Raw genomic sequence first — 22,343 nt, 5'->3', positions numbered from 1 at the left:
AACACTGACATAATTAGCTGCAACATATTTGACTACTTGCTGCAGAATTTTGAAAGCAAACTTCAAAGGGCAACATTTGGGAACACTCGGTGTTTATGAGCTGCTTTTTACTGGGAGTATTTCTGTTCTCTCAAATGTGTAAACACCAATTATTGTAATAATAAAGAAGATTCATTGGCTGGCATTTAGCATTTTTTTTCTTATTAAACCTATGGTGTCACCTCAACTGGCTTCAGTTTTACTGTTAATATGTTTGTCTTTTCCTTTCAACATTCCTGTCCTTATTTACATATTTAAAGTATTTAATTACTGAGGGAAATTATATTGTCCCACACATTAATTTCCTTTGATACTTTAGCTTCTAAGATGAGACAATGAAGGCATTAAATCTAGACTCACAGTGCAGATACCAGATATATTCAAGGCTCCCTGCTACATACATCAAATCTTCCTATCAATAAGAACACTGGTGCAACTACGGGACATGGAATACCCAGTCATTTGTGAGCAGGGAGATGGAAGAAGCTCTGAAAAACTTAAGGCAGGCCTTGGGGGCTGGAGAGGGGAGAGAGTATTTTAGCTGCTTTGTTTTGACTGAGGTGTGACTAATTCTTGCAGCAGTGTCGTGACTCTTGGGATTTGTAATCTTTTTTTAAAACCTCAGTTCCTAGAAACATGATTACATGAGAATCTTTGCTTTCATATTCTTAAATGAGTTTGTCATGTTTTCAGAGAAAAGCTTTAGATCAAAAACTTGCAGAGGTTCAAAAATCAGAGGGCAAACGCAAACACCTCCAAGGGTGTGTATAGACTACGCCTCTCTGTCGACAGAGAGATGTAGATTAGGCACATCAAAATTGCTAATGAAGCCAGGATTTAAATATCCCACGACCCCACATTAGCATAAACATGGCTGCTGCTTTTTTTTGAAACAGAGTTTTTTCAAAAAAAAAAAAAAAGGCAGTCTAGCCGCGGCTCTGTTGAAAATAAAGCCTTTTTCGACAGATCCTGTATTCCTCAAAAAATGAGGTTTATGGGATCTGTTGAAAAAGGCTTTATTTTCGACAGAGCCACGTCTAGACTGCCATTTTTTAAAAAAAAACTCTGTTTGGGAAAAAAGCGGTGGACATGTTTATGTTAATAAGGCACGGGATATTTAAATCCTGGCTTCATTAGCAATTTCAACGTGCTTGATTTGCAACTCTCTGTCGACAGAGGGATGCAGTCTAGACATAGCCCAAATGTATTGTTTTTAAAACCCCATGATTTTGAAGCCAATCTCATCATTTTTGCCACCTGACTAATTATTTTTATTTACAATATTGTGACATTGTAATTGTGATTCCTCTGTTGCAGGAAAAGGACCTCTAGGAATGGGGAGAAACCCTAGAGGTTGTTGATCATTTAAAAAGGGCACAAGATGGGGCTGGAGAAAAGGCCTGAAGAAAGGCTAATGATAGGAATCTAAGAAGGCAGCCTCAAAGGCTACTCATGTTAGGGTTTGTGGACTGGAAGCTGGTGTAGAGTCTGGTTCTGGGTTGTCCTACCAGTATGTAGGTCCTTGATGTAAAGATGTATGGGCGATCTAAAACCCTGAGAGGAGGGCTGAGAAGTGAGACCAAAGACCAGAGGCGAAGATTGGGACTATTGTTATTATTTCTGTTACTCAGAAAGGGTGGAACTAGTATGTAACCTGGGTGGAGGACAACATTATGAGAAGAGGCAGCACTGGAGTTACTGTTAAAATGGAGGAAAGAAGTGATTTGCCATATTAAACCAGTGGTGAGTCCACTCTTCTCCATCATCTTTTGCCTTGCTGAGTCTAACAGCAGATGAAAATGATACCTCTCTGAAGGCTGAATTTCTCCATTCCTCTTAAGTGAGTGTTTAATTCTGAAGCCACATGATGACAGTTTAAGGTTGACACAGTTAATTGCTTTATTGTTTATTGCTTTGATTCCTAATATGGTTGAATCAAAGAGGTTGGTCTCACATGGTAACAAATATCACAGGCATAAGGCAGCACATAATAAGGAGGCAGAGCTGCTTAGGCCCCAGCTTCCACCAATGTTGGTACCTTTGGAATTACAACTGTGGAGATACTGAGTATTGGCCCTCAGGACTTGACTCCAATGTATTAATGCTTCCATATATATTTTCAGTGAATCTAAAAAAAAAAATCCTACAAAATTTTTCAAACATTTCTGCAGATATCAGGGTCAAAGAGGAAGAGTTTGATGAGATTTCCTGCAGATTTCTAGTGGCCTTTATTATATCAATATTTATAACTAGAAATGAGAGATCAGAACTACAACACAGATCTATGGGCACATGTTTTCATATGATAGACCTATTAATGTTTAGTATTTTATTTGCATAAAATAAAAATGCTTTAGTACATCAATCTTTGTTTCTTACAAGATGGTTTTTGATACATTCCCATCATTCAAAAAAATACCATATCTAAAACGCAGGATCAGATCCTACCAAACCAGGTTCATGGTTGCAATCCATAGTCATTTAAGTATAGTGCTCCCATTCACATGAGAACGTGTATGTGTGCTTACATTTCAAACTAGGGCAGTGATTCTCTAACATTTGTATTAAGGACCCTTTTTAACATAGCAAGCCTTTTAATTTTTAACACCATTATAAATGCTGGAGGCAAAGCAGGGTTTGGGGTAGAGGCTAGCAGCTCTTGATGACCCTCTGTGTATTAACCTTATCACCCCCTGAGGGGTTCCAGCTCCTAGTTTGTGAACCCCTGAACCAGGCCATGCGATTCCCAGCTTGAGGAGACATACTCATGCAATCTTATATCAAACAAGCACATTAAAAATAGCACAAGGTGCCTAGGGTCTCTGAGATACGTACTTAGGAAGGCTAGCCTACATCATAGCTCATGTTGCCATAGCTACGTTCTGTTTTTAGCATGCTAGCATTTTACCCAGAGCTGCGTATCACTCTCCCAGTTCTAAGTGTAGACATATGCTAAAATTTTGCAGACTCTCATCCTGAAATGTTATGTGGCCTTGTGCTAGGATGTTCAAACCTCACACTGGGAATAAGAGGTTAAAGAATTTCTCTGGGCTCTACCCAGTCCCGTCCCACCATACCTGTAGGAAATAAAGCAACGGGAGGAAGAGTATGAAGAGTTAAAGGCAGGGAAGCAGCTCACTTGCTAGCAGATCAGGGAAAAGAGCAGACCTGCAACCTGCAGCTCCAGCAGAGGAGATTTGAGGAAAAGGCAGAATCTCTCCCCATGACAACTGCCCAAAGGTCCCTTCCTGTGGAAAGGGAGGACCTACTACTGAGACACCCTGGGTGGTAAACATTCCCTTCTCCCTCTCACATGGACTCTGAATTTTGATAATTCCCCTTTCCTTTGTTTGGACAACCTCAGCAGGTGAAAGCCCTAAGACTGATGTGGCCCAGGATGAGCAATACCATAGAAGGGGAGTGATAGGCGGTGAATCAGGGAGGGTGACTTTAAGAAGGTCCTGGCTGTCAGATCATGGATAGCTCTTGTAGGGGCTTGGATCAGACTCTGGTGGAGTAGGAGGGCCCAAGCTCCCCTATCAACAGCCTCCATGTAATACCTGGGCCTAAGCAACGACCACTAGGTGACAGAACCCTGCCAACCAGCCCCTTAGCAAGGACCATCACAATCTAAATAAACAAAAATCAGAATGTAGAATAATGATGCTCGCCATAAGACTTAGGGAACATGAGAGTCTTCACATGCACTTCTCTTTTCTTGTTTGATTAAGACACTTCTCAACAGACAGACAACAATTTCCATGTGGAGGGAACAAAGTAATCTACTATATATTTTAGAGAGTGTTACTGTTTATCTGTGTGTTCAAGAATGCCTCCTAAATGGTAAGAGCTAGGACCACAACATTCAGTATACAGCTTCCACTTCTCATAACTTAAAGCAGTGTAAGGGTATGGATGTGCCAGGACACTGTGCCTGGAATGGGACTGCTTCTCATAAAACCAAACAGAAAAGAAACAACTCACCAAAGCAAGTACATTCCTCACAATTGACACAATGGAGTGAATGTTGAAAGAGACTGAACCAACATGAGCCTGAATGAACCTGGAATATGAGTGCTTTTCAATCTTACAGAAAAGAGATACAGAAAAGAGGTACTGCTCTGTTTTGGCACTACCAGGCAATGCTGGATAAATCTGATAGTTTAATATAACAACAAAGACATAGGCTACAGAGATATATATCCAGTGGACATCATTAAAGGTTCACCACCCCACATACCTCTAGCAATTGCAATACGTATCTGTATATAGCATAGGATACACTGCAACATCAGAAACTGTGGCAACATAAAAAATGCAGACTTCTGAATGACACATATTCTACGCACAGACACATTGGAGAGAAAGTGTTTTATTGATGTAACTTGAAAACTGGTGATTGATGGAGAATGTCAGCTCTTTCACTGAGCCTTAAGTGATAGTTCTAGAGTGTAACCTTTAATTATAATGAATGTACTCCCTTTTCATTTTTATGAAATGTACACTCTAAGTATGCATAATTGTTTTATGGCTCTCTGAATCACTGTTTGCTAATGAAGTGGCTCTTCAAGTATTAAAGTTAGAGTGCAGCTTGATGTTGGATAAATAGATGTTTCTTGCTAATAACATGTAGTATTCTATAATAAACTTGTTAACTAACAAATATCTCAATGTATACATTGTCTATATAGGTCAAGATAAGATTTTTTTTTTATCTTCAAACAACCCTGGCAAGCTACTCAGAATGAAGAGTGTAAATAGCTCAAAACCACCTTTGCACTCCTGGGTGCCAGTCAAATCCTCAAGGTAAACTATCACAGCCAAAGGGCTGCTCTAATTTATGCGTGCTATCAAGGTAATTTATGCTACCCTATCCTGGGACTGTTAAAACAGCTGGGGATTGCTGGAGCACAGGTATTCCATAGAGTAAGAGTAGCGTAGAAACTACTGCAACTCCATGCCACCCAAGGATCCCTTATGATGGACACTGTCCTTCAGCAGCCAGTTAAGCTAACTTTAAAGTTGCTTGGCATCCCTTAGAGCATTAGATGAGCAAGCCCCCAAGAATGAGTGGACAGGCTGCCTTGTGACAGAATAACAATATAAGTGCCACCACAGAGAAAAGGACTAGAATCTATATTGTAAAATTTGACATTTTAGGAAACAGAAATCAGAATCTAAGGATTCTGGGTTGTTTTCTCTTTCCTCAAATGAGCTAGTGGCCAAATCTCTGTCTCCTGCCTAGAGTAAATGACTTTGATCAGCTAAATGAGTTAAAACATTTAAGGTACATCTACACAGCAGAATTAAGATACGTAATTTCACTATGTCACTTGAGTAGATGAAGTCAAAGTAGCTTAATTCAGCTTTTGCTGCTGTCTACACAGCATGAAGTCGAAGGAGGAACACTCTCCCTTTGACTTCCCTTACTCCTTGCACAATGAGGGTTACAGGAGTCCAAGTAAGAAGTCCTCCAGCTCGACATTATTTTGAAATAATAGCTTGCTGTGTAGACATTCACTTTGTTATTTAGAAATAATGTCAGTTATTCCAAAATAATGCTGCTGTGTACACATTCCTTTGCATATGTGTCATCTTTGAGGCTAGTACCTTTGTTTAATGACATTCATAATGAAGCTGCAATGTGAAAATCACAGATGATATTAGATGCAAGTTAATACTGGGGTACTTTTTTCCAGTTTTCTATAGATTTCCTCTTTGTAGAGCTGAGTTGCAGTGGCCACAATCAAGCTGCCACAGATTCTCTTTGTGAATGTTGAAAAAATCAACAAATATTCAATATTTCCCTCCTTATAATAAAACTCATGAGAAGGGCTAGGGGCAAGAAGATTCTGAGGACTGACTTTCAGAGTGTCCCCTATGTCATTGCATCAAGAGAATGTAATGAGACAGGAAAACCATCTTCATGTCCCTTCTCTTCATCAGGCAGAGAGGGGAATTTAACTTTCACATCTGTGGTCTAAACCCCAATGGGAGCAAAATCTGTCCCTCTGTTATCTAGATATACAATAGTACTTTCTTAACTGCAGAAAAATTTATGAGTTATTAGTGGCTAAAACTGCTAATTAGGTAACTGGGCCAGACAAAATTATTCCCAAGCCTCCTTCTGCTTTATAATGTTCATATGCTGGTCCTTTTCAGTTCACCTTACAAATACTCTATAAAGCAAAACAGATGCTCTGAACACTCAGTCTTTAATGAGCACTTGAAACCTATTTTCTAGCTGCTCTTGTCTTCTGTTCAGCATTCTACAGTGAGAACATGCACTTCCAATGATGTGGGTGATTGGTACTCATACTAATATATTGATTTATCAAGACACTTCAATAATGAATACATATCTATTCTTGCTGGCCAATGTACCATTTTCTCTCTCATTGTGCCACTTTTTTGAAAATGTAATGCAGGAGATATAACTGGCCAGCAGCTAGTGTTTATGAAGGCTATATGAAGACAAGGTTTGTCACTAGAGGAAGGAGTAATAAAGCATTTATACATGAGTGTGTAAAAAGGTTGTAGAAAATATTGGATGCTGTAGATCAGGGGTCTCCAAACTTTTCTGCCCGAGGGCCGCATTAACTATCAAACAGCAGTTCAGGGGCCGACTACACACTTGAGGTCCAAATAAAAAACAATCAAAACATGGATGTTGTTTTTAATTATTTATTTAATATTATTTTATTCAGTTATTATTTAATAACACATTGATACACTGCACATGAACACCTGTATTAGTGTGAATGGTGAAATTGTTTCCTGGATGCCAAAATAGAGCCCAGCTCACTAGTGACCTCATGAGAGAGCTAGCCAATAGGATAAGAACGCACTGGCCAATAGGGAGCAATTGTCCACGCCAAGTCCCAACCCCTCTTGCTGTGAGGGACGCGCAGAGCCCGGGCTCGGCCGTCGGTCCGCAGGGCGTGTGGCCGTCCGTTGGCGGCTCCGATCCCCCGCACCCCCAGCCGGGGAGTCTCGCTGCCCAGGGCAAGGGCTGCGCGGGTCCAGAGTCCCTCCTCCGTCCCGCTGGCTCCTCCGGCTTCCCTCTCCTGGCTGCCTGCCCAAAAGAAAGTGAGTGCCGGCCGCCCCTGTCCTTCCGGCCCCTCCCCCTTTTGAGCCGGCACGCACGGGGCGTGCCGCTCACCCTGGCGTCCCTGCCCCTTCTCCTCCTGGGTCCTGCCGCCTTCCTCGCCTGCCGCGCCTGCGGCTGTGCGCCCTCGCTCCCCTCCCCGTGGGCTTTCCCCTGGGCTCCGCTGCGCTGCGCCGCTCGGCGCTTCTCCGGGAGAGGGGCTGTCAGTGTGGGGAGTTTCTTCCCCGCCCCAGCTCCGCGGCGCTGCGCCGCTCGGCGCTTCTCCAGGGGAGGGGCTGTTAGTGCGGGGAGTTTCTTCCCCGTCACAGTCTCCACGGGCCGGATGAGAGGGCCTCGTGGGCCGTAGTTTGGAGACCCCTGCTGTAGATGATAGTTGATGTTTTGGTGAAATTAATTTTCACAGATGCAATTGCTCTGACAAAAAAATGAAACAATGGTCCCTGGAGAAAATCAAACTAATTACTATACCTGCTTGTTCTCTCTCTCTTTCTTGCTTTCTGGCAAAATGATAAGAGTTCAAAAACACCTGTTGTAATAAATATGTATGCAAATATATTGGCCTTTCAAGCCAGGATGAAGGATGTGACCCATGAAACTACAATATATGACATCAAGGACCTTAATGAGGAAATCTCTGCAGTCAGTATCAAAAATCAAAGGACAAATTATTAATTTGTTCCCATTGTTAAACAATATTGCTATAGCTTCTAGGGGCCATAGAAACAAATGAGACATCCTCTCTTTAATATAATATAACTGAAAACAATTCAGAAATACGTGAGAAAAACAAAAGAAATGGAAGAAGAGAGAAGGAGAGGTTGGTATTACACAACTTCATGTAATCACTCCAAATCATCTTAATTGTATTGCTTTATAAATAAAGTGTGATGCCAAAGTCCATTACAGAGTGTGAGGGCTAAGATGGTTCCTCTGTGAAAGGGTTAAATAAATTAGCTGGTTTAAATGTTAATTGAGAGTCAGATGGAAGGGGAGGATTGGCTAGAACCTATCTGGTGTGGAGACCAGGAACTATAAAGCCTCATCTATAGGGCCATGTCTACACTACATGGAAGATCAGAGGGTGCCCCAGTTGGCACTGGTAAGCCTGCTCCTCATGAGGAGTAAGGGAAGCCTGTCAACTTCCCATTGTGTGGATGGCATGGAAACCCAATTTAAGATATGTCGACTCCTGCTACATAATTAACTGGAGTTGTGTATCTTAAGTGAACTTTCTGTGGTAGTGTGGGCCAGGCATAGGTGAGAAGTCCTCTCTTCTCTACAAGCTGAGCCAAGCAGAAGCTTATATAAAGTCTCCCCCATGATTTCCCCAGGAATTATTCAGCATGAGAACTTAGCCTAGCAGAATCCAGAAGTCTGAATGTAGCTGGTAGAGAATTGCTAAATGACTAGTGAGAATTTTTATTATGATGAGTAATACAAGCTGGAAGTGCTCAACTTTTATTTAAGTACCTAAAAATATACACAGATGCCTGGCTTTAAGTGAAATGTGAAAATGTCAGACTATTTTACTGAGTGAGACAACTTCCCATCAGTGGCTATTTTTCTTCAATTATTACATCTTATTACTTTTCATATTGATTATTGCAGTAGTTTAATATTGGGATCTAAATTGTTTTCCATGGTGTCTTAATTGTGGAGAAACAAACACCCTGTGATGTTTGTTGTGATTGTCAAGTAGTAATTCAGATAATAGGTTTTCTCAGCAAGCATTTTGAAACTTTACATTTTAGTGCTTAATTAATTTCTGAATATAAGCACTACAGGAGGTTGATTATTATATTATATTATATTATATTATATTATATTATATTATATTATATTATATTATATTATATTATATTATATTATATTATACCACTATTTTAGAAGGCCTGAAATGTTTCTAGCATAAAAAACCATTAGTTAGTAACTATTCTAACTTAATTTGAATACCCATTGCCCATTTCTCTGTAATTAACTTAAATCTTTATTAATATATCCTGTTATACTGCTATTTCGATTAACTATTTTTATAAAGCTGCTTGCTGTGTTGCAAACTTACTTAGATTATTCATAAAGGAACTGGACCGGTCCACTTATTGCTTCCTTCAGAGCATTCCTTTCCTGTGAATATTATCTTCATTTGATTGTTTACTCAAGGTTTTAAAATTGTGAATAATATAACATTGCCAGAACAAATTGTGCTTTGTCAATTATTTCACTTAATGCTGCAGTCACATCACTTGTTAAGACTATTTCAACAATATGCCTCTTTTTAGATTGGCATGGGAATTGTTTACTCATGCTTGTTCATTCTATAAATAAGAGTATTGTGTTACTTCCTGATTGAATAATATTTCTACTATTTATTTAATGTGTGTATTCCAGTTGCACTGAAATTGGGGCTTTAGTGTACTTGGGATGTGTTTCAGTGAGGTGGGACATTCTTTTTTATGCAGTTTGATTTCTTAGAACCATATTTACCATATTTTCACTACACATTAGTGCCATCAGGATGACTGGAGCTGGGTTCTCTGCATAGATGGGAGAGGGAAATAGGATTTTTTTTCCTGCTGTGGGGCTAAGTCCTAAAATCCTTTTTCAAATATACTCCCTTATTTGTCATCTGAAGAAGTGGGTTGAAAGTTCATGATTCTATTTATATATTTTTGTTAGTCCCTAAGGTGCTACAAGGCCATTGTTATTTCTGAAGTTTCCCTACTGTATGGTAATATCCATTAAATGTTCTCTTTTAAAATATACTAATAAACAAATCCACCAATAATTCTATATCAAATCAAATTTAACAATGTACTTATCCCATGCTGGCTAATAGTCAGATGATGGAACATGAGCAGAAGATCAGAGATCAATATCCATAGAAAACAGAAATTACTACTTATTTAGATAAAGCTAAAGGGGCTTTCTGCAAAGTATCTTTTTGTGGTGCATATAAACCTATGCACCGAAGAAGTAAGAAAGGCTATGTCTAGACTGCAAGCCTCTTTCGAAAGAGGCTTTTTCAAAAGTATCTTTCGAAAAAACCTCTTTCGAAAAAGCGCGTCTAGACTACAATACGCGGATCGGAAAATCGATCCGCTTTTTCGAAAAAGAGCGTCCTGACTGCTGGACGCTCTTTTGAAATTAAAAGCCACCCGGAACCGCTTCTGCCAGGGCATGGGGGCAGCATTTCTTTCCGGGTGCTGCTGCCTGCCCTTTGCAGAGACGCGTGGTTAAAGGGACGCCCCTGAACACCCGTTGCTCTGCTTCTGCAACTGCCTTTGCTGTCCCTCTAGGAAGTAAGCAAGGCATTGCAGTGCTGGTTTGGAGTGCTCAGCTTCCTGGGACACCCCAGCAGGTTTTTTGTTTGGAGGTTTTTCTGTTTTAGACCCGTGTTTTCGGCTTGGAGCCAGAGCTGCCCCTGGGCAGGTGATGGCCCCACGCCATCATACTGCAAGTGTTGCTGCATCTGCATGACACAGTCATGAGGCTACTTCCCCATCTGGACCCAGACCAGAGGTACGAAGGGATCGTCCGTCATGCAGCCCCACTGCCCTTGCCTCCAAACTTCTTTGTGGACAGGCATTTTTGGAGGCTTGACACCAGCTCTGACTGGTGGGACCGGCTCGTGATGGAGCTCTGGGATGACCAAGAGTGGCTACGCAACTTCTGGATGCAAAAGACCACTTTCCAGGAGTTGTGTACCTGGCTCGCCCCTCCTCTGCAACGGCAAGACAACCACCTGCGGCCCACTATCCCCGTGGAAAAGAGGGTCGCCATTGCCCTCTGGAAGCTGGCAACCCCTGACAGCTACCGTTCCATGGGACACCAATTTGGAGTGGGCAGGTCTACTGTTGGATCCATCCTGATGGAGGTAAGTCATTGTCTGGGGACAGTCACAGTTTGGGGTGGTGGGAAGGGAGACTGTCAGGAAGGGCAAAGTGGAGTGTGAGTGGGAGGGAGCTCCTCCACTCACCCTGAATTGTTGGGGGGGGGAGTTCTGAGGAGGGGATTCCCGGGGTGTTTGAGAGGGAAGGTGGGTGGTGGGTTCTCCTCCTAAGAGATAAGGCACCCCTTCTAACATTTTGTTGTCTGTCTCTTTCTGCAGGTGGTGAGGGCCATCAATTCGGAGCTGCTGAACAGGCTCGTCTGTCTAGCAGATCTGGACAGAGTCATGGCCGGCTTTGCTGCCCTTGGCTTCCCGAATTGTGGAGGAGCGCTCGATGGGACACACATTCCAATCCGTGCACCGCCCCATCGAGCAGTCCAATTCATTAACAGAAAGGGCTACTTTTCTATGGTCCTCCAGGCCCTGGTCGACCATCGTGGCCAGTTTTCTGACATTTGTGTTGGGTGGTCAGGGCGTGCACATGATGCCCACATCTTCAGGAACTCGTACCTCTACCGGAGGCTTCAGGCAGGAACATTTTTCCCGCATCACGACTTTGTGGTTGGGGATGTGCACATGCCAGTGTGCATAGTGGCTGATGCCTCCTACCCCCTGATGCAGTGGCTGATGAAGCCCTACACCGGCCACCTGGATGCGAGCAAGGAGCTCACCTTAACCGGGCTCGCAACCAGGTGGAATGTACGTTCGGACGTTTAAAAGGGAGATTCTGGTGCTTCCTCACATGGCTAGACATGGGGGGAGCGCAACATCCCTGAGGTGGTGGCCACGTGTTGCATTCTCCATAACCTGGTGGAGAGGAAAGGGGAGGCCTTCCTACCAGGGTGGGGTACAGGTGCTGATGGTCAGGAGAGGCACTTTGCCCAGCCCTTGACAGCTGCTATCCGCCAGGCTCACCAGTCTGCTGTTTGTATACGGGAGGCCCTACGGGAGCAATTCTCAACTGGAGGCCACTGACTCTACTGAGGGGCTTCTGCCTGGGGACTGGGCCCTGGCCCAATAGAAGCTTCCCTCCACAACCCATCTCCTGACCCTGTTTGGAGAAATAATAAACACCAGGGTTTGTCTCAAAAGAATAAGTTCTGTTTTATTTTTTTAAATATCACCCACTGGAAAATAGTATAACTGTTGCAAACATAAAAAAGCTTTTGTTCATTTTTTATGTAGAAAATATACTATCATGCCAAACTATGTACAATAAACATTTTGTTTAACACATTCCTTGTCATTTAACTGGGGTGATGGGGGTGCTTGAAACCTGGAGGAGGGAAGGGGACTTGAAACCTGGAGGGTGGAAGGGGATCAGGTTGCACGGTGCTTGCCTGATCTCAGTCTCCTGCTTGGCCCTCATGTTCGGGGTCCACCATGGCCACGGGATCAGGTGGTGCGCCTGTCAGTTGGCTGGATAACAGCGGGTAGGTGCTCTTGGGACTGGGAGGCCTGGGGGAGAGGAGGGCCAGGGGGAGAGAGGGGCTGGGGAACTGGGGAGGCTGGGGGAGAGGGAGGTCCAAGGGGGGAAAGGGATACTGCTGTGGAAGGGGGGTTTGGTGGGGTGGGGTCATGGGGTGCTGGAGGAGCAGGACCAGGCACAGGAGCAGGCAAGCCGCAGACCTCCCTGAGACTGGCACACAGGGACGTGCGCTGCTGGACCAGCTCCTCCATCAGCCGGTCATGCCACCTATCCTCTGCCTCCGCCCTCTCTCGCAGGATGGTGTTGAGCTCCTGCACGGCCTCCGCATGGTGCCTCAGGATGTCCGCATACACACGCCTGTGTCTGCGGCTCCCATGTCCCCGAGATGGAGGTTGGGCTGGGATGCTGCGGCCCTCTTGCACGGCTGGTCTGGCTGTGGAGGAAAAGAGGAAGACACAATCAGTCATAAAAAACTGGACTATGTAGCACTTAAAATACTAACAGGATGGTTTATTAGGGGATGAGCTTTTGTGGCCCAGACCCACTTCCTCAGATCAGAATAACACGGCTACATTTCTATCACAATCAGTCATGTGTGCAACAGCTGTCCAAAAGGGCATGCCCTCTCCTTGAGACAGGGGAATCAGACATTCTGAAGGTAACACCATGTGTGACCTGGGCATCAGCCTGAGCATTACAGGTTTCCCTTGTGCATCACCCACTGTGCACCCACCTATCCTCCCTCCTCCCCCAGTGTTACACAACCTCACTGCACTCACCTGCTGCTTCATCTCCGGCGTCAGATGACACCTGGGAGGCCTCTGGGGTCTGTGTGACTGGGTCCAGGGTGAGGGTCGCCGTCTCCTCACTGTCCTCCTCTGGCACCATGTCCCTGTCTCCAGACTGCTCTGGGTCCTGCTCTGGCGCGTCCACCACAGGGTCCGCCAAGCCTGACTGCACGAGACGCCGTGGTGTGTGTGCTTCACCACCACCCAGGATCTGGTCCAGCTCAGTATAATAGGGGCAGGAGTGGGGGACTGCCCCAGAATGGGAGCTCTCCTCCCTGGCCTTCACATATCCTTGGTGCAGCTCCTTAACTTTGGAGCGCACCTGGTCCTGGGTGCGGGGGTAGTGTCCTTTCTGGGCCAGGGCCTCTGCCATGCGGCCATAAATGTCTGCATTTCGCCGCCGGCTTTTTAGGGCTTGTAAGGCCTCCTCCTCTCCCCAGAGCTCGAGAAGGGTCTTGAGCTCTGGCCCAGAACATGATGGTGCCCGGCATTTGGAGCCCCTGGTTGAGTCCCCAGGAGGGTCTCTAGAAGGGCCAGGAGGGTCTTGGGGCTGGGACATGCTGCACTTAACCAGCCGTGTGCTCTGGCTGCTTTGCTGCCACAAGTGTCAGTGAGGGTGCCTGTCCCTTTAACAAATGGCTGCAGACAGAAACCAGAGACATGCAAGGCATGCCCCAGATTGTCCACCAGGGCTTCTTCCTGGAGGCCATTATTTTCGAAAAAATGGCCTCCCCGCGTCCACACTCACTTATTTTCGACGGATCTCCGTCGAAAAAGGCGTTCTTCCTCGTGCAATGATGTTTACCGCCGTTGAAAGAAAAGCCAAGTTCTTTTGATTTAATTTCGAAAGAATGCGGCTGCAGTCTAGACACAGGTGAAGTTTTTTCGAAAAAAGGCTACTTTTTTCGAAAAAACCCTTGAGTCTGGACACAGCCAAAGAGGCTAAATGCAGGCCACAGGATGCAAAATGATACCATTATAAAGGCTATTCCTGGGGAAGGGTGAGGATTGGCTGGGGGCATGGTGTAGGGGAGGAGTCTCAAACTCCCAGCCCACAGGCCATACCCAGCCACAGCAATTGCTCAATGCAGGTCAGGGTGTAGCTGTCCATTACTAGCCTTTCCACCATCACCCCACTATGTTTCCCCCATGGTGCCCCATCTCTGAGGATATGGCTTAGGGGATCACCGGTGGGGGGATCGCAACCTTCACACTTTCCACAGTGGCAGGAGCCGCAGGGAAGCAGAGTACACTGGATGAGTGCATTCAAGGGAGGGGAGGATGGGCAACTGCTGTTGCCACCTGGTGCCAGGCCCTTCCCTCACCCCAGTGATGTCTGAAGCCTCATCCTCGGGAATGGGGTGCCATGGGAAGAAGGGGTGGGGCAGTGGTGGGAAGGGGTGGGACTTGGGAGTTGATAAAGGAAAGCCCATCATCCCCCAGCCCACTGGGATACCCAGGCCAGATTGCACAATCGTTTCAGCCAGACATGGCCTGTGGGCCAGGAGTTTGAGACCCCTGGTGTACGGCCTTTGATCTAGTGAGTCAGTGATATCTACTGGCTATTCAGAACTGTCTCTGAGGGTACGTCTAAACTACATGCCTCCGTCGACGGAGGCATGTAGATTAGCCAGATCGGCAGAGGGAAATGAAGCCGCGATTAAAATAATCGCGGCTTCATTTAAATTTAAATGGCTGCCCCGCTCTGCCGATCAGCTGTTTGTCGGCAGATCGGGGCAGTCTGGACGCGACGCGCCGACAAAGAAGCCTTTCTTGATCGGCACAGGTATGCATCGGCACATTTTCTGCGTCGATGGAGGCAGGTAGTCTAGACACACCCTGAGTGTTCAGTAAGACCCAACACGCTGGCCTTGCAACCCTGTTACCATTGAAATTGCACTATGTTGTTTAAGGCTTTCATTTAAATTTGTTTGGGGTTTTTTTGGTCTAAATGTAGCATTTTAACAATCTATATGCATTCCGTACATTTGAGCTCAAGTAACCTTTTTGTTGGAGGGGAACAGGCACCAAAATAATTTAAAGATCCATGTTAGCGCTTTTAAATGGTTTCTAAACTGGCATGGTCTCACTTCTGCAGGTGATTAGCACCCTCAGCTGTGATTCTGGCCCTAGAATCTATTTATCTAAATATAGATTTGGGAGCTTTGCCCGGCTGCAGACCAACAGATCCTATTAAAGACTATTTAAGCCAATAGGTGATAGCAAAGCAGAGTGAAAGAAGGCTGTTAGAGGGAGAACTTGGAGTGATTTTGTATGTCCTATATACTGTAAGTGTGTGAAGAACATAAGCAGAGCTGAAATTTGTCTCTAGAATTACCAATAAGGGTGGTCCTACATGTGCCCTGACTCCTTGTGCTCTAAATCAAGAGTATAAAGAGGGGAGCCACCACATCCATCCTTTAATTCCTTCTCACCATCTGTAGTCATGGCTTCTGCAGTGATATCCCATGAATAAAAGAGTTGATAACTAATCTAACTAATAGTACTTCATGCTATGTCCTTTGGTTGGGTTTTTTTTAACTTCCTTTTTTAAATTTCATTACGATCATATTTTACTTGCATTTGGCTTTGACAAATGTTAGTGTGTCAAGGCTTCAAATCCAGAATGAGGAAGCAGAGGGAAAACCACCTTGATGTATTCTCAGAACCTGCTTAGTCAGCTCATGGAAGTCCATCAAGCACTATGAATTCTCCCCCAGCCTTGCCAGATGGAGAGACTATGGAAGATCCCTGTCGCTGGCGCCCTCCTCTAGGAAGTTTAAGAGCCCAGGCAACTCTTGTCATCCAAAGACTAAGAATCTGACCAGAGATGAAGACCACTCTGGTATCAAAAGAAGAGTGTGCCAATTGGTTTACCACTCCACCATACTAGCTCACAGTAGTCCTCCCTGTCATTGACTCTGGTGCCCACACACTGGGACCATTGAGAATGGCTACTTCATCAGCAATGACAGTAGACAGAATCACAGAATTGTAGGATTAGAAGGGTTTTCTGGTCCAGTTCCCTGCACTCTTGCCAGGACTAAGTATTATCTAGACCAGTGTTTTGGAAAGTGTTCCACGAAATCACTTTGAGAAACCCATTAACTGGCCACTCCAGTTTGTTTATTTACTGGCACCATGGCCACAGAGCCTCACAGCTCCCATTGGCTCTGTTTCGTCCTTTGCAGTTAAGGGGAGCTGTGGGAAGCAGTGTGGGCCGTGCCACTGCTTCCCATGACTCCCCTTGGCTGAAAAGGACAAAACCGAGCCAATGGGAGCAGCGTGGCTCCGTGGCTGCTGTGCCAGTAAATAAACAAACCGGGGTGGCCAGTTAATGTGTTTCTCAAAGTGATTTCGTGAAACACTTTCAGAAACACTGCTCTAATATGTTTTGGGGGAGAGGTTATTTTGGCTTCAAAGTCCCAGGATTACGGTAGTGGAAAGAAGGCTTACAACCACTTTCCTATCTTCATCCACCACTTCACTCCTTGCCATACACACTCTACCCTAATGCATTGGGTGCAAATCTGATCCAGTATCTTTGTATGGAGAATTTGTTTGTTCCTTCTGTCTCACTAGGTGCTAAATTGACACTCTGTGAGTGTATCTACACTTCAGTGTTATTTCATAGTCTGAAATAACAAAAAGCGCATCTACACAGCAAGCCGTTATTTCTAAATACTGTCAAGCTCGAGAACTTCTTACTCCAACTCCTGTAATCTTCATGAGGAGTAGGAGAAGTCAGATGAAGAGTGTTCTTCCTTCAACTTTCTGCTGTATAGATGTTGTAATTAACAGTACTGCACAGGATCTTTTCAGGGGCAAAAGGCAAAGCGCCACATTTATTGGTAGCGCATATATCAATCCACACGTATCATATGCATATGATATATTACACTCATAAGCACACAAGTGAGTTAGGTGGGGGGGAGGAGTGAAGCCGGGCTTCTGCTGATCTGGATCAGTGCTCCCACATTGACAAGATGAAAACCCAGGGTCCATCTGCAAGATGGATTAAATGTATAGTGTCTTCCCTTTCCTGAAGCTCTCCACCAGTTAGTCATCACATGCATATGCATCATATGTGAGAGTCATCAAATGCATGTGCAGTTAGACATCTGTGGCACCTTCTTTTGGGTGGTGTCTCAATGCTGCCACATTCTCTTTCAAAGAGGGTGTTTCCAAAAACAGGCACTTGCTGCTGACTCTCAAGGCATTCATTTGTCCAGTGTTCTTTCAATGAGCCCACTTCACAGGTCCCATTGTTCTTCTCATTGTTCTTGGCTCTGGCTTCCACTCCTCTCCAACCTTTGCAAGTGCCCAGAGGTGCTTCTCTTTCATGCCTTATCCATTCACACCTCATCCATGCAACAGGACAATCAATTAAGCAAAAGGGGGTACAAAGTCTACAATCGTGGTCACCAACCTGTCGATCACAATCAACTGGTTGATCGTGAGGGCTCGACCAGTTGATTTCAAGGCATTCGGGGACCCCCCTTCTATTTCCCCCCCCCCCACCTCCAAGAAGCCCCACTACCTATCTCCAGTGACAACGGAGGTAGTGGCAGCTTCCTCTGGGGTGGACGGAAGTCTGGCAGCTGCACGCCACTTCCAGGGGTTCCAGAAGTGCAGTGGCTGCTCCCCTCCCCCAGGTCTGTGGTGTGCTAAGAACTGGCGTGGCAAGGCAGGATGGGGTGGGGCAGAGGAGGAGTCCCTAGAGGCGGCATGTGGCAGGGCTTCCCTCCTCTGCGGGCAAGGGGAAGGGGAGAGGAGTCCCAGAAGGAGGCGGGTGCAAGGGACTCCCTGTCCCTGCCCCCACTAACACCCTGTCCCCTGCTGCAGAACCCTGCCCCGTGCCACCTCAGCACCCTGTCCTCTGTCCCCCACCCCCTGTTCCCCCCCGGCACCCTATCCCCCACTGGCACCCTGCCCCCACTCCAGCACCCTGTCCCCTGCCCCCACTGGCACACTGTCCCCTGACCCAGCACCCACTAGCACCCTTCCCTAGTACAATGTCCCCTGCTCCCACCAGCACAGTTGGGGCCACATTAGTGAGGCTTGGGGGGTTTTGGAGGAGGTTTTTTTTTTTTTTTTTGCATCTCACTTGTGTGGCCCCGACTGACTTTTCTGTGAGTCAGTGACCCCTGATTCAAAACAGGTTCCCTGCCCTTCTCAGAAATAAAGACAATGCAGAAACTTTTTGTGTTTGACATAGTATTTTGTTTAAAAATAAAGCCTGGCCAACAAACCCTCAATTAGGGGCAAGCCCCCATCTGGCTGCAGCATCATAACACTCTTGCACCATGCCCCAAAATCTAGATCTGAGCCTATCATACACTGGAACCCCCTGCCCCGAGCCCCTGAAACACTCCAACCCAAATTCCTGCACCCTCACATCCACAAGCCTATGACTTACTTAGGACCACAACCCTCCATCTGACCCCAAAACTCCCCAGCCGAAAGCCCCCTCCCTGAGCCAGCATCCCCTTCTCCACCTCCTTCTGCATCCAAATTTTCTCTCACTCCTTCCCACACCCAAAGCCCTCATTCCCACCCCAGAGCCCACATATCCTGTCTCAAGCCAGTGAGGGTATGGCTAGACTGCAGGAGTTTTTCCATGATTCCAGAGATATCCTGGAAAAACTCTTCTGCGTCCATGGATGCATTTGTTCTTCCACTTTTTTTTAGTGGAAATGCAAACATGTTCTTTTGGTAAATCTTGTATTCCTTGCTCCATAAGGAATAAGGGGGCTTCTGAACGAAGGGTTTTTTCTGACATTTGGTCCCATCCAGACAGGTCAAATGTTGGAAAAACCTCTTCCTACAGAAGAATCGAAAAGAAAGCTGCAGTGTAGAGTGTATAAGGGCTGGGGATAGCAAGTGATTTAGAGGAGAATAATAGAGAGGGCAGGACTTCAAGGAAGGAGTGGGGTCTTGGGGGAAGGATGGGGTGGTAGATCTTGGTTTGTTCTGACGTTTAAAAAGTGATCTTGGGTATAAAAAGGTTGGAGACCACTGGTCTGCAAGATACAAGGTTTCTATATAAAAAGACTAAATACAAAGTTTCTGTGTTCTATATGAAAATATACAACATTTCTAAATAAAAGGACTTAATGCAACAAAGCTAAAGACTTATTACAATGCTAAAAGGACTTGGTATAAAGTTAAAATAAAAATGTCAGTGAGAAAATGATTAATACAGAAATTAATAAGATGTATCTGTATAGATAGACCAAAAGCCAAAATAAGCTATTTCGACTTCAGCTATGCAATTGGCATAGTTGAAGTTGTGTAGATTATTACAAATTTAGCCCTGCTGAGTAGTTGTACCCTGTAAGACAAGATGCAAAAGAAATTCTCAAATATTGCACTTCCAATAATCTTCCCAAAGGGTATGTCTACACTACCCGCTAGTTCGAACTAGCGGGGTAATGTATGCATACCGCACTTGCTAATGAAGCCCGGGATTTGAATTTCCTGGGCTTCATTAGCATAAGCAGGGAGCCGCCATTTTTAAATCCCTGCTGCTTCGAACCCCGTGCAGCGCGGCTACACGGGGCTCGAACTAGGTAGTTCGGACTAGGGTGCCTATTCCGAACTACTGGCACACCTCGTTTCACAAGGAGTAATGGTAGTTCGGAATAGGAACCTAGTCCGAACTACCTAGTTCGAGCCCCGTGTAGCCGCGCTGCACGGGGTTCGAAGCAGCGGGGATTTAAAAATGGCGGCTCCCCGCTTATGCTAATGAAGCCCAGGAAATTCAAATCCCGGGCTTCATTAGCAAGTGCGGTATGCATACATTACCCCGCTAGTTCGAACTAGCGGGGTAGTGTAGACATACCCATACAGAGTATGGTTTGAAGGTTCAGGAGCGCATGACACAACAACTATCAAACAACTATCCATTTATATGGTAACCTAGATGCAATGTCATTTTGTGCACCCAATACAAAATCAAGGATACAGTGGCATCCATAGTCTTCCCACTCACACACAGGGTAAATTTTCTCAACAGCAGGGTTGTGGTTCTCCTTACAGTATGAGGAAAAGTTTCTGAGTGCTTCGTATGTGGTAGGGAATCTCTGGAAAGAGTCTGGGAGAGACATGCATTCTTGCTGCCTGGAGGCAGTGCAGGTGGAAGGTTATGCTTCTAAATTGTTGGTACTGCATCCTGTTGATAGTATATCCACTAGAAACATTATTATAACAAAACATTTTTCTCCACCCCTTTTAATTGTTTGTAGTTCAAGGGAACAGGCAGCAAAATCGGGGAATTCCATTGCTCATATATTTGAAGACAGAAAGAGATAGGCAGTTTCCTACTGACCTTTTATAGTTCATTTGGACAAATTAGTCTGGTATTCTACTCCTGAGACTTTTTTTTATTAATCAACATATCTGTAGTACTATTGATTTTCAAGGCAGCTCTTTCCCAGTGTAGTTACTTTATAACTACTTCCAATCCATTTTATTTTAGCAGTTCTCTGTAGTAACACATGAAGCTATTTTATTCATACATATGTGATTGTATTGATTCTGTCATCATTAATTACAAGATAGGGAGGAGGCAGCAGTGTAATGTAGCCAATATAAGAACCACAAAGAAGACTTTTTATACAGGAAATGCTGCTTCAAATGGTGAAAGTATCTGACACTGAATATAGAGTTGTGGCTCCTAATCACCCACTTCTACAGAAAAAAATTAACTTATTTTAGGTTTCTAAAGGACAAACATAAGAACATATAATATAAGAATGACCATAGTGGGTCAGACCAAAGGGCCATCTCACCCTGTATCCTGTCTTCCTAGTCAACGCCATATGCCCCGGGGAATGAACAAAATAGGTAATCATCAAGTGATCCATCCCTTGCCCCCATTCACAGCTTCTGGCAAACAGGGACACCCTCTCTGCCCATCATAGCTAATATATATAAATTAACCTATCCTCCATGAACTTAACTAGTTCTTTTTTTGGACTTCTATATTTCTTGGCCTTCACAGCATCCTCCGGCAAGGAGTTCCACTGGTTGACTGAGTGTTGTGTGACAAAATACTTCCTTTTGTTTGTTTTAAATCTGATGCCTATTGATTTCATTTGGTGATCCCTAGTTCTTGTGTATTCTTGCTGAATGTAGTAAAGTTCTCCCTACCTGAGCCCAATGCAGGTCAAAATGCACACACATTTTTAAAAATAGCCTATTTTTATATATATATTGTGTGTGTTTATAAACATACATGTATATATTTGTTTATATATACAACATTCCTTGTATGGCTATATTTATCAATTTATTGAAAGTATTACATTAAAACATAATTATTTATTTCGATAGCAAATTTAAAATTAAGTAAGCATGGCATTATATCTGTATAATAGCAGTAAATGTATATAAAGCCATACAGTAGCGGTAAGCCTCTCTGATTACTTAATTGAATGTTTACAGTGAGTGTCTTCAATTAATATCAGGGCCTCATCATGTTATGTGCTTTACAAATACACAATAAGGCCATGTCTACACTAGGAAACTATTTTGCAATTACTAATTTGATTTCAGAATTCCCTATTTAGCAAATTCGAAGTAGCGTGTCCTCACTATGGGGAAGCATTGAAATTAGTCTGAGGCAGGCTCTGTTAATGTGGACATGCTACCTCAGAGTTGGAGCCCCAGGAAGCTCTCTGGGGAGCTGCAGGAGGCCTCCCGGAGGCCAATAAATTCAAATTAGTGGCACCAGAGTGTCCACATTATGCCTTGTGAAAAGCAGTAGTACAGAGTTTCAATTCCACAGCCTGTTATTTCGAAATAGCGGTCTTGATAGTGGGAATGCACCACTTATAAATTCAAGCATTAGGGCGGGGGTTATTTTAGAATAAGGTGCTAATGTAGACCAGGGATAAGAGAGCTCCTTACTATCTAAAATGGGCAAAATAGATAAAAGATGGGAGCACATCTAGCTCTCTGTTGTAACAGAATGACTATCAGCATTTTAACAGCCATCTCTGTACTTGTTGGTTGGCAGTTTGGGATCTTTAGATGCTAGAATTCCAAGGAGATTATATATTTACCATTAAGCACGGCCTTCACCTA

Source organism: Pelodiscus sinensis, chromosome 3 (assembly GCF_049634645.1).
Source record: "Pelodiscus sinensis isolate JC-2024 chromosome 3, ASM4963464v1, whole genome shotgun sequence".
Taxonomy (NCBI): Eukaryota; Metazoa; Chordata; order Testudines; family Trionychidae; genus Pelodiscus; species Pelodiscus sinensis.
This window is presented reverse-complemented; position numbering follows the sequence as displayed.